This window comes from Grammomys surdaster, unplaced genomic scaffold (genome assembly GCF_004785775.1).
Source record: "Grammomys surdaster isolate TR1022 unplaced genomic scaffold, NIH_TR_1.0 234, whole genome shotgun sequence".
Lineage (NCBI taxonomy): Eukaryota > Metazoa > Chordata > Mammalia > Rodentia > Muridae > Grammomys > Grammomys surdaster.
In genome coordinates, this window is record NW_021604679.1 from 245,017 (window position 1) to 254,040 (window position 9,024).

Sequence of the window (9,024 nt, forward strand, 5' to 3'; positions counted from 1 at the left end):
AAGCGGGAACCGGAGAAAGATGGAAAAATAGTCCGTTATGAGGCGGAAGGAGATGAAGAAGTAGTCCTCTTTGAGGCGGAAGGATTCCATTCACGTGGGCAGCTGCAGCAGCAGAATAGAAAACAAAGAGAGGCGGGGATTAGAAACCACGTGCGAGCTCCCCCGCCCGCGGTGAAAACCTGAGCCGCTGTGGCGCTCCGCGCGCTCCCCTGCCTTATGCAGGCGGGCCGCTACACAGAACTCTTTTCAAAAGAAAACAAAAGAAAGATGTTTCAAGCCTTTCCAGTGTTTAAAGCTACAGAAAGAAGTTGCGTTTACACATCGGTATAATATACTTCTATTAAGGAACTTGCTGAATTAGTTCAAAAGCATGGGTTTGATGCTAATTTTACAGCCATGAAGTTTGAGAGATTTGCCGCTATGGCAATAGCTCCGAATGTTTGGAAAAATACAATAAAAGCTACTCTCCCCAATAAGAATTAATAGATACTGGGGCTGATGTAACAATTATTAAAAGACAAAACTGCCTTTAACCTGCTGTTTATCTGATCCCTCATTCAACTAAAAAGAGTTGCTTATTCAGTTAAACCAAAAACAAAGTTCAAATTTAAGATTTATGACATTAATGAGGCATTACAGCCTGTCTTGCCTACGTCAGTTACCATTCTAGTAAATACATAGAATTATTATAGATTTGAGAGATTGTTTTTATTGTTCCTTTACATCCTAGTAAAGGTGATGAGATTTAAATCCAATGAATTTATTAGTGATTCTTGAGAGCCCATGAAACAATGTCATTAAAAGGCTGCCTCAAAGAATGATTAATAGTCTTGGGGCTGGAGAGATGGCTCAGCGGTTAAGAGCACTGACTGCTCTTCCAGAGGTCCTGAGTTCAAATCCCAGCAACCACATGGTGGCTCACAACCATCCGTAATGAGATTGGATGCCCTCTTCTGGTGTGTCTGAAGACAGCTACAGTGTACTCATAAAAAAAAAAAAAAAAAGAATGATTAATAGTCTTATATAAAAATTTGTTATTGCTTTAATACAGAAATTAAACATTTAAATCTCTCAGTGTATTTTATTCATTTTGTTAACTGATATCTCTAAAAAGAGTTTTTCTATACGCCCTTGCTCTAATACAATGAGTTTTAAAATTTTAGAGTACTTGTTGCTCCAGAAAGATTCAAAGACAGTATCTTTTTAATATTTGAAAATTCAGTTACATCTTAAACAGATTGTCACACAAAAAAATTCCAATAAGAATGGATAATGGGGGCTGGAGAGATGGCTCAGCCGTTAAAGGCTAGGCTCACAACTACAAATATTAAGAGTTCAATTCCCAGCAACCCATGGTGGCTCACAATTATTCGTAGTGGGATCTAGTGCCCTCTTCTGGCTTACAGGTGTACATACAAAAATTGGTTTACTTTTAATGATTCTTAAAAATCAAGTTAACAGATATTAATTGGCTAAAACATCATCTTAAACTTACCATAAGAGGATTTGAGCCTCTGTTCGATGTTTTTCAAGAGAGATACAAATCCTAATTCCCCTCAACAGTTAACTGATGAGGAATAGATAGCTTTGTAAAAGTATAGAATAAGCTGTTAGTCATTAAAAGATAAATTATATAGACCATGATACATTGTTGGCTGTTTACATTATTGCTACTCATGTGCTCACAACAGACCTTGGCCAAAGAAACCATTAATGTGGATTCATCTATCTACAAGTAAAGTTTGAACATCTTATTTTGAAATTATTACAGTATTAATACAAGATTGTAAGATAAAATCCTAAAAATATTTTAGATGAAATGTTAATTCCTTATTCCAAATAAAAATCAAGTTGGTTATTGGAAAATAATGATATTTGACCTATTACTTGGCAAAGTTTTTAGGCAAAATTGATAATCATTATCCATAAGACAAATTGTTAACAGTTGTTCTCTATACATGCTTTTGTTTTTCCTATAAATTTACATGCAGCCCATAGAAAAAATATTTACTATATTTACAGATGCCTCATCAATTTATTAGACAGTATATGTAATTATATCACATGTTCATTTTCTTGAATTTTCCCCTGCTTCAACACAAATAATTAAATTATGTGCTGTAGACACTGTTTGAAATGCTGAAAATTCAAGCTTTCAATTGGTACACTCATAGCCAGTATATGGCTCATGGTTTGTAACTACTTAAAATTGTTGCCGTTTTTGATATTACTAATTCTCAAATTTTACAGTTAATTATAGAAATACAGCTTAATTTAAGAAACATGTACTGTTTCTTTATAAGACATTTAAGGGTTCATTAGATTGCCTAGAGCCCAGGACAATGCCAGAACAGAATTGTATACCACTCAAATTATAGACCATATAGAAACAATTGGCCATACAATCTTATTCTTTATATCATCAAAATAATAATAGCTTGAGACAATAATTTGATATTTCTAGAAAGTGTACAAGTAAAATAACAAAAACTTGTTCTCAGTGTCCTCAATTTTCATAATGGTGTTAAGCCTTGAAGACTTACACATGATTAATCATGACAAATGGATGTTACTCATGTCCCATCTTTTGGGAGACTTCAATATTTACATGTTTCTATTGACACCTGTTCTGGAATCATTTTTGCCTCCCCGTTATAGGGAGAAAAGACAGCACATGTTATCCAACATTGCCTTGAGGCCTGGAGTGCCTGAGGAAAGCCTAAAATTCTCAACTTATACGTCTCAGAAGTTTGGACAATTTTGTTGCCAAATAGAGGTGACTCACCTGACAGGTCTACCATACAATCCTCAAGGACAAGACATTATAAAACGGGCTCATCACACTCTTAAATATTATCTTTTAAAACAAAAAGGGGGAGTCGAGGAGGCTCTACCCTCAGTGCCACGAGTCACCATTTCTATAGCACTCTTTGCTCTCAATTTTTAATTTTGGACAGTCAGGGCTATTCGGCTGCTGACCATCATTGCTTAGAGCCTGATAGGCCAAAGGAGATGGTCAAGTTGAAGGACGTCTTGACCAGACAATGAAAGGCCCGGATCCTATTTTAATAGGATCCAGGGGAGCGGTCTGTGTTTTTCCACAGGAGGAAGACAATCCATTCTGGCTACCAGAGCGACTAACGCAGAGACTCGTGATGACTGAAGATGACACCCCGAAGAATTCATCTGCAGATGCTTCCAGTCCTAATCTGGATCCTCCAAAATTGGGTTCCTAGTATATGGGGAGAACAACGATGGGCTATATTATCTGCTTTTCCTAAACCTATACCTGTTAGACATGATGCCATGGTGTTTCCAAGATTTCTTACAACTAATAGAACCATGGGGCTGCCTTATCTTCCCTATGATAAAATGCAGGCCCCCCTGGGAGAAAATCGTTCCTTGCCTGAACGGGGTTCTCTCTGTTTTCAGACTACTGAGACAGGAAACTGTATAACTCTCTCGAAGAGAACCTTGGGGTGGTTTTATGAAAAGAGAAGCTGGGTTAAATTAACAACCAAAAAGAATAATAATGAAAAGGACAATAGTTATGTCAAAGAGTTCTCACAGTCTTTTTTGCAAACAGCCATTTGGATAGATGGAACATTTTTATCACCCAAACTTATTGATGGAGAGCATCCTCGTCAACCTAAGGTCTCTTCCTTTTGTAGTCTAGAAGATGAGGGAGTTGTTCTGCCATGGTCTGATTGTCAATCCAGAGTAACACTATGGGCAGATACCAATGAAACTTTTTCCTTTTCACCCAATATGTTGGGAGATCCTGGAGCTGACGCGGTAATGAGAAAAGGTCCTTTTCTACAGAGCGTTAGTATAAATCCTTTTCACAAATGGCTACTCTGTGGAGTTAATGGCAGTTGTACTGACCTCAACCCGCTAGCCTTTCTCCAGGGTGGAGCGACAGGAAGAACATCCTTTACAGGAGTTATTAACGGAACTATGGTGAAACAGAGTGCAGATCCGATCCCTCAGTTGACAAATCCTATTCAGTTAATTACTGGAGTTAACAAGATTATTGTAAATCAAACAGTATTTTCACCTACACCAGTGTGTGTTTTTCCACCTTTCTTGTTTATTCTTTCCAATTCCTCATTTGAAAAATGCACTAATGATTCATGCATGATGTCTCGGTGTTGGGCTGTTGGACAAGCTAAACGTGCCATGGTTGCCAGAGTGCCACGATGGGTTCCTGTTCCTGTTGAAACACCCTCTACTCTATCATTATTCAGACAAAGAAGAGACTTTGGCATAACTACAGCCATAATAACAGAGATATCAGTTACTGCCATTGCAGCTACAGCTGCTGGGATTGCTATGACAACCAAAGTCCAAACAGCAGCAGCCTTAAATCGGCTGTCCGCTACAGTGACAGAGGCAGCCAACTTCCATACTTCTGCTAATGCTGAATTGAAAGGCGGATTGATGATTGTTAATCAGCGCCTAGACTTGGTAGAAGAAAGAATAGATATCCTCTTTCAATTGTCACAATTGGGATGTGAAAGAAGTCTGGGAGCACTCTGTATTACTAGTGTTCAATATGAAAACTTTACTCAAGCAGCTAATTTGTCCAGACAATTGTCTCATTACCTAGCAGGAGAATGGTCAGAAGGATTTGATGAACTTCTCGAGAAGTTGCGAGCAGTGGTGGCAGCCATTAACTCAACACGTGTGGACATTTCGCTGACTGAAGGACTCTCCACCTGGATCTCTTCAGCCTTCCCTTTCTTTGAAGAGTGGGTGGGAGTAGGCCTGTTTGGTACAACCCTGTGTTGTGGATTAGTGTTCATACTCTGGTTGGTTTGCAAGCTCAGAGTTCAACAGAAACGTGACAAAGTCGTGATTACCCAAGCACTTGCAGCCTTAGAACAAGGTTCATCTCCCGAAATCTGGTTGTCTATGCTAAAGAAATAGCCAGCAAACAGATCCTCAGCTACTGCACCCCAAGGGCTCAGCCCATTGCACTGGGTCAGTGAGGAGTTTTAGTCTGACTGGTCCTTGTCTGTGTAGCTCTGGTACCTGAATTTTGAGACAAACACCCCTTGCACCCCTAGGAGATGACTCCATTGCACAGGGATGGGTGTTTGCATCTCTCTCGGTTTCCCCTAGCCTTTGCACCCAGAGGACTTGCTTCCATTGCACCTGGTAAGGTGGGAGAGACTGTATCAAACTATTAGTCCTTGATCGCTTATTCCCCCATAATGGAATTTGCTTGATCGGTCTTGAGTTTGAGTTTTGATTGATACCGTGCCAGACAGACCAAGGACAGCTCTATCTTTTTGTCTCCAGGCCAGCTGCCATTGGTCCCAACGACGGGAATAGGTTGATGCCATATGCCAGAGGTACACCATGTGGTGTGAGTTTACCCCATGACGGGCATTACGAGTGGCCACAACCTGGGTGCACATTCTTGCTGGCAAGAATGCCAGGTGTGGGTGCAACCCTCTTAGCCTAAGACAGGGAGCTCACCATTCCTTGGTGCTGGCTATGGAAAAACTTCAACTAGCCTAAGACACGGGAAATGGCCAGTGCCTGTGATTCTCATTTAAAACAAAAAGGGGGAGATGTAGAGAGCCGTGGAAAGCAGAGACATCTCTGGCAATCCGACGCTCTCACAAGTTCTGTAATTTACTGTCTTTGTGTGAGGGAAAAGCGCGAGAAGTCACAAGCCCATCCCGAGGCATATAGGATTTTATGGGCAATTAACCAACCAGATATGTACACATCACTCCAGGGGGTATTTAACCAGGACCTTCCCGGGGCTCGGGGCCTTTTCTCCCAGCCAGTTTCCACCAGCTGGCCTTTTTCCAGCGGGTCTTTCCTCTATAACATCGTAATAAAGATCTGCTGAAGAACTTTGGTGTCTGTGTTATCTCGCTGGCGAGTACACGCCACCGACAGGCAACCATTGGACTAAGCCCAGGGACCCCAATGGAAGAGCCAGAAGGACTGAAGAAGCTGAAGAGGATTGCAATCCCATAATAGTAAATACTTATTTATTATTTAATTAAATTTTGAGAATATCTTACATGAGTAGTATGCTTAGATCATTCCCACCTTCTCCTCTCCTCTGCTGATCCTTCTGTGACTTTTCATGGTTTCCCAGACTTGCTGGAAGTTTTGTGTCAGGAATTTTTTAAATTGAACATTTTTTGACTGACATATCAATTTCTTCTATCGTATCTCCTATACCTCAGATTCTCATAAGAAAAATATCAACTAACTGGACCACCCAGAGCTCCCAAGGACTAAACCACCAACCAAAGAGTGTACACATAGGGATCCAGGACTCCAAAAACATATGTAGCAGAGGATGACTTTATCTGACATCAGTGGAAGGGGTGAGAGGCTTGATGCCCCAGAGTAGAAGGATGCTAGAGGGGTGAGGCTGGAATTGATGAATGGGTGTAGGAGCACCCTCATAGGGGCAAAGGGGAGGGGGAGCAGAGGGGATGGGATGAGGTGGTTATGGAGGGGTAACCAGAAAGGGGGATATCATTTGAAATATAAATGAATAAAATGATTAATAAAAAAGAAAAGGAAAAATCCTATCTTATAAAGATGATAGATATCTTTAAAGAAATATAGGAAAATATAGTCAGATAGAGGTCTTTAAAGAGGAAACAAGTAAATCTCTTACAGACTTACAGGAAAATACAATTAAGCAGGTGAAGGAAACAAATAAAACTGTGTAACACCTGAAATAGAAATAGAAGCAATGAAGATCACAAACTGAAGGAATCCTGGAGATGAAAAACCTAGGGAAGAGAACAGGAACAATAGATGAAAGCATCACCAACAGAATACAGGAGATGGAAGGGAGAATCTAACACATAGGAGATACAATAGAAGAAATTGATATGTCAGTCAAAAAAATGTTAAATTTAAAAAATTCCTGACACAAAACATCCAGGAAGTCTGGAAAACCATGAAAAGACAGAGATGGATCAGCAGAGGAGAGGAGAAGGTGGGAATGATCTAAGCATAGTACTCATGTAAGATATACTCAAAAAATTAATTAAATAATAAATATTTACTACAAAAAGGAGTATTAATTTTAATAGACAATAAGTTTTTTAAAATGTAAAGGTGAAGTGGTCACAGATTCTGTTATTCAGTTGTCTTTGGAACTAGGAACTTTATGGGAAGATAGAGTTTTTCTCTTGCTTTCTAGAATACAAAATAGCTCACAAGTAATTACTTGAAAACAGTCATTATTAATACAAGTAGCACAAATGGAGTGTATTCAGAATAGACAAGGTAGAGAGGTACTATTTGTATACATCTTTGGAGGCAACAAGAATAACTCTTGAGAAGCTATAGAAAACAACTTTTAATTCTCTGCCAGCCTTTCAAAAAGATTGATTTATTTTACATGTATGTCTGTTCACATAAGTATATGTATGTGAACCATGTGAGCGCAGAACCTGCAGAGACCAGAAGACAGCATCAGGCCCCTGAAATTGCAGTTATAGGCAGCTGTGAACTGCCATGTAGACACCAGGAACTTTTCTCTGCATATCTACAAGATTAGCCAATGCTCTTATCCACTGAGCCATTTCTCCAGCTACTTGGTTAGACTTATTAAAGCCACATCTTCTCCTTTTTTTTTTCTCAAAAAACTCAAGCTGAGTTCTCCTGAACTCAGTTTTAATATATAATGCTCTCTAGTGTTTTGATCTTGATTTTTATGAAGAAAAGGGTAGGTACCTATGAATTCTTAATTTCCTCTTGAAAATTTTAAGTTTCTCTGTGAAGAAACAAGCAATACCCTTCTGCACTTTGTAATACCCCTGGGTAATAATCATGTCATAGTGGTTCTTTGATCTTTTATCTTTGTACTACAAAGATGATAAATTACCTAAGCAAAGTTTGCTTTTTCATATTCTTCTTAACAGATATTAAAACACAAAGTTCTTCGAATAGCAAATGATGATTATTTTAAAATTATTCTCAACATCACCCATCTACGAGAAGTAAGCTGGGAGTATTGCAGTGTGTGCCAGGTTACCTAACTGGATTGGGCTTCTCTGAATTTCTGTCCCCATTTATCATCTCTCCCCATTCTCAGCAGGTAAATTGCTCTTTTGTTTTTCACAGAAGAAACAGAAACCATAGGGTGTGAATGTCCTCGTTCCAGTCATATTTCTCCCTCCCAACAAAGGTCATTCCTATCTTTGTCCTTTGAGTGGGTGTCTATTCTTGTTTCTTCAAGAAATTCTCTGTAATATATTATGTAATATTTCACCAGAGACTTATACATATCTTTCATTACCAGTTATATTTCATTTTCATGTGTTCATGTTTTTCCCATAATTTCAAAAGACATCCCTTTTATCCTCATCCCCTCTTACGTCATTCCAGGTCCCACTCTGACAAAATCACATTTATGTCTTCATTTTTTGCGTGTGCTGTATATTTATTCTCCAACCTACAACAGTCTCGCATTCATACGATCCTGTTTTCTGTGAGGGAATGAAGGGTTGTGAAGGGATGATTTGGTCTCCCCGGTAGAGCACTGGGTTTGAGATAGCCAGAGACCCAACAGGTGACCATTGCCTGAGTAGGGACGGCAAGTATCTCCCCACACCCCAGATTCCAGACTCCTACACACGGCCTACATCCCCATTAACCTGAACCTTACAGACACGTTTGGCTCAGAGTAGCTCCTCCCAGAGAAGTTTGCTTCATCATCCATACCTACAGGTAGAGGGCGTGACTACAGGCTTCAGCATCGAGAGATTTCCATACTCATGAGTTACCTAAAGACCAGCTTAATTAAGTTATTCCGTTTCTCAGCCCCTCTTCCCCCTCCCCTATTTAAGCCAGCTCTCCCCTGGCTGAACTGGGAGTGCACACATCCAGATCCAACTACCACAACATGGCAATAAAACTCTTGGAATCCACGGACTTCTCCTATCATTGGGGCCTGCTGCTGCCAAAGCTTCCAGCCTTTATGAACTCCAGACTTTCTCCTGTTTGTGGGACCCACTGGCGTGAAAAGCCCAT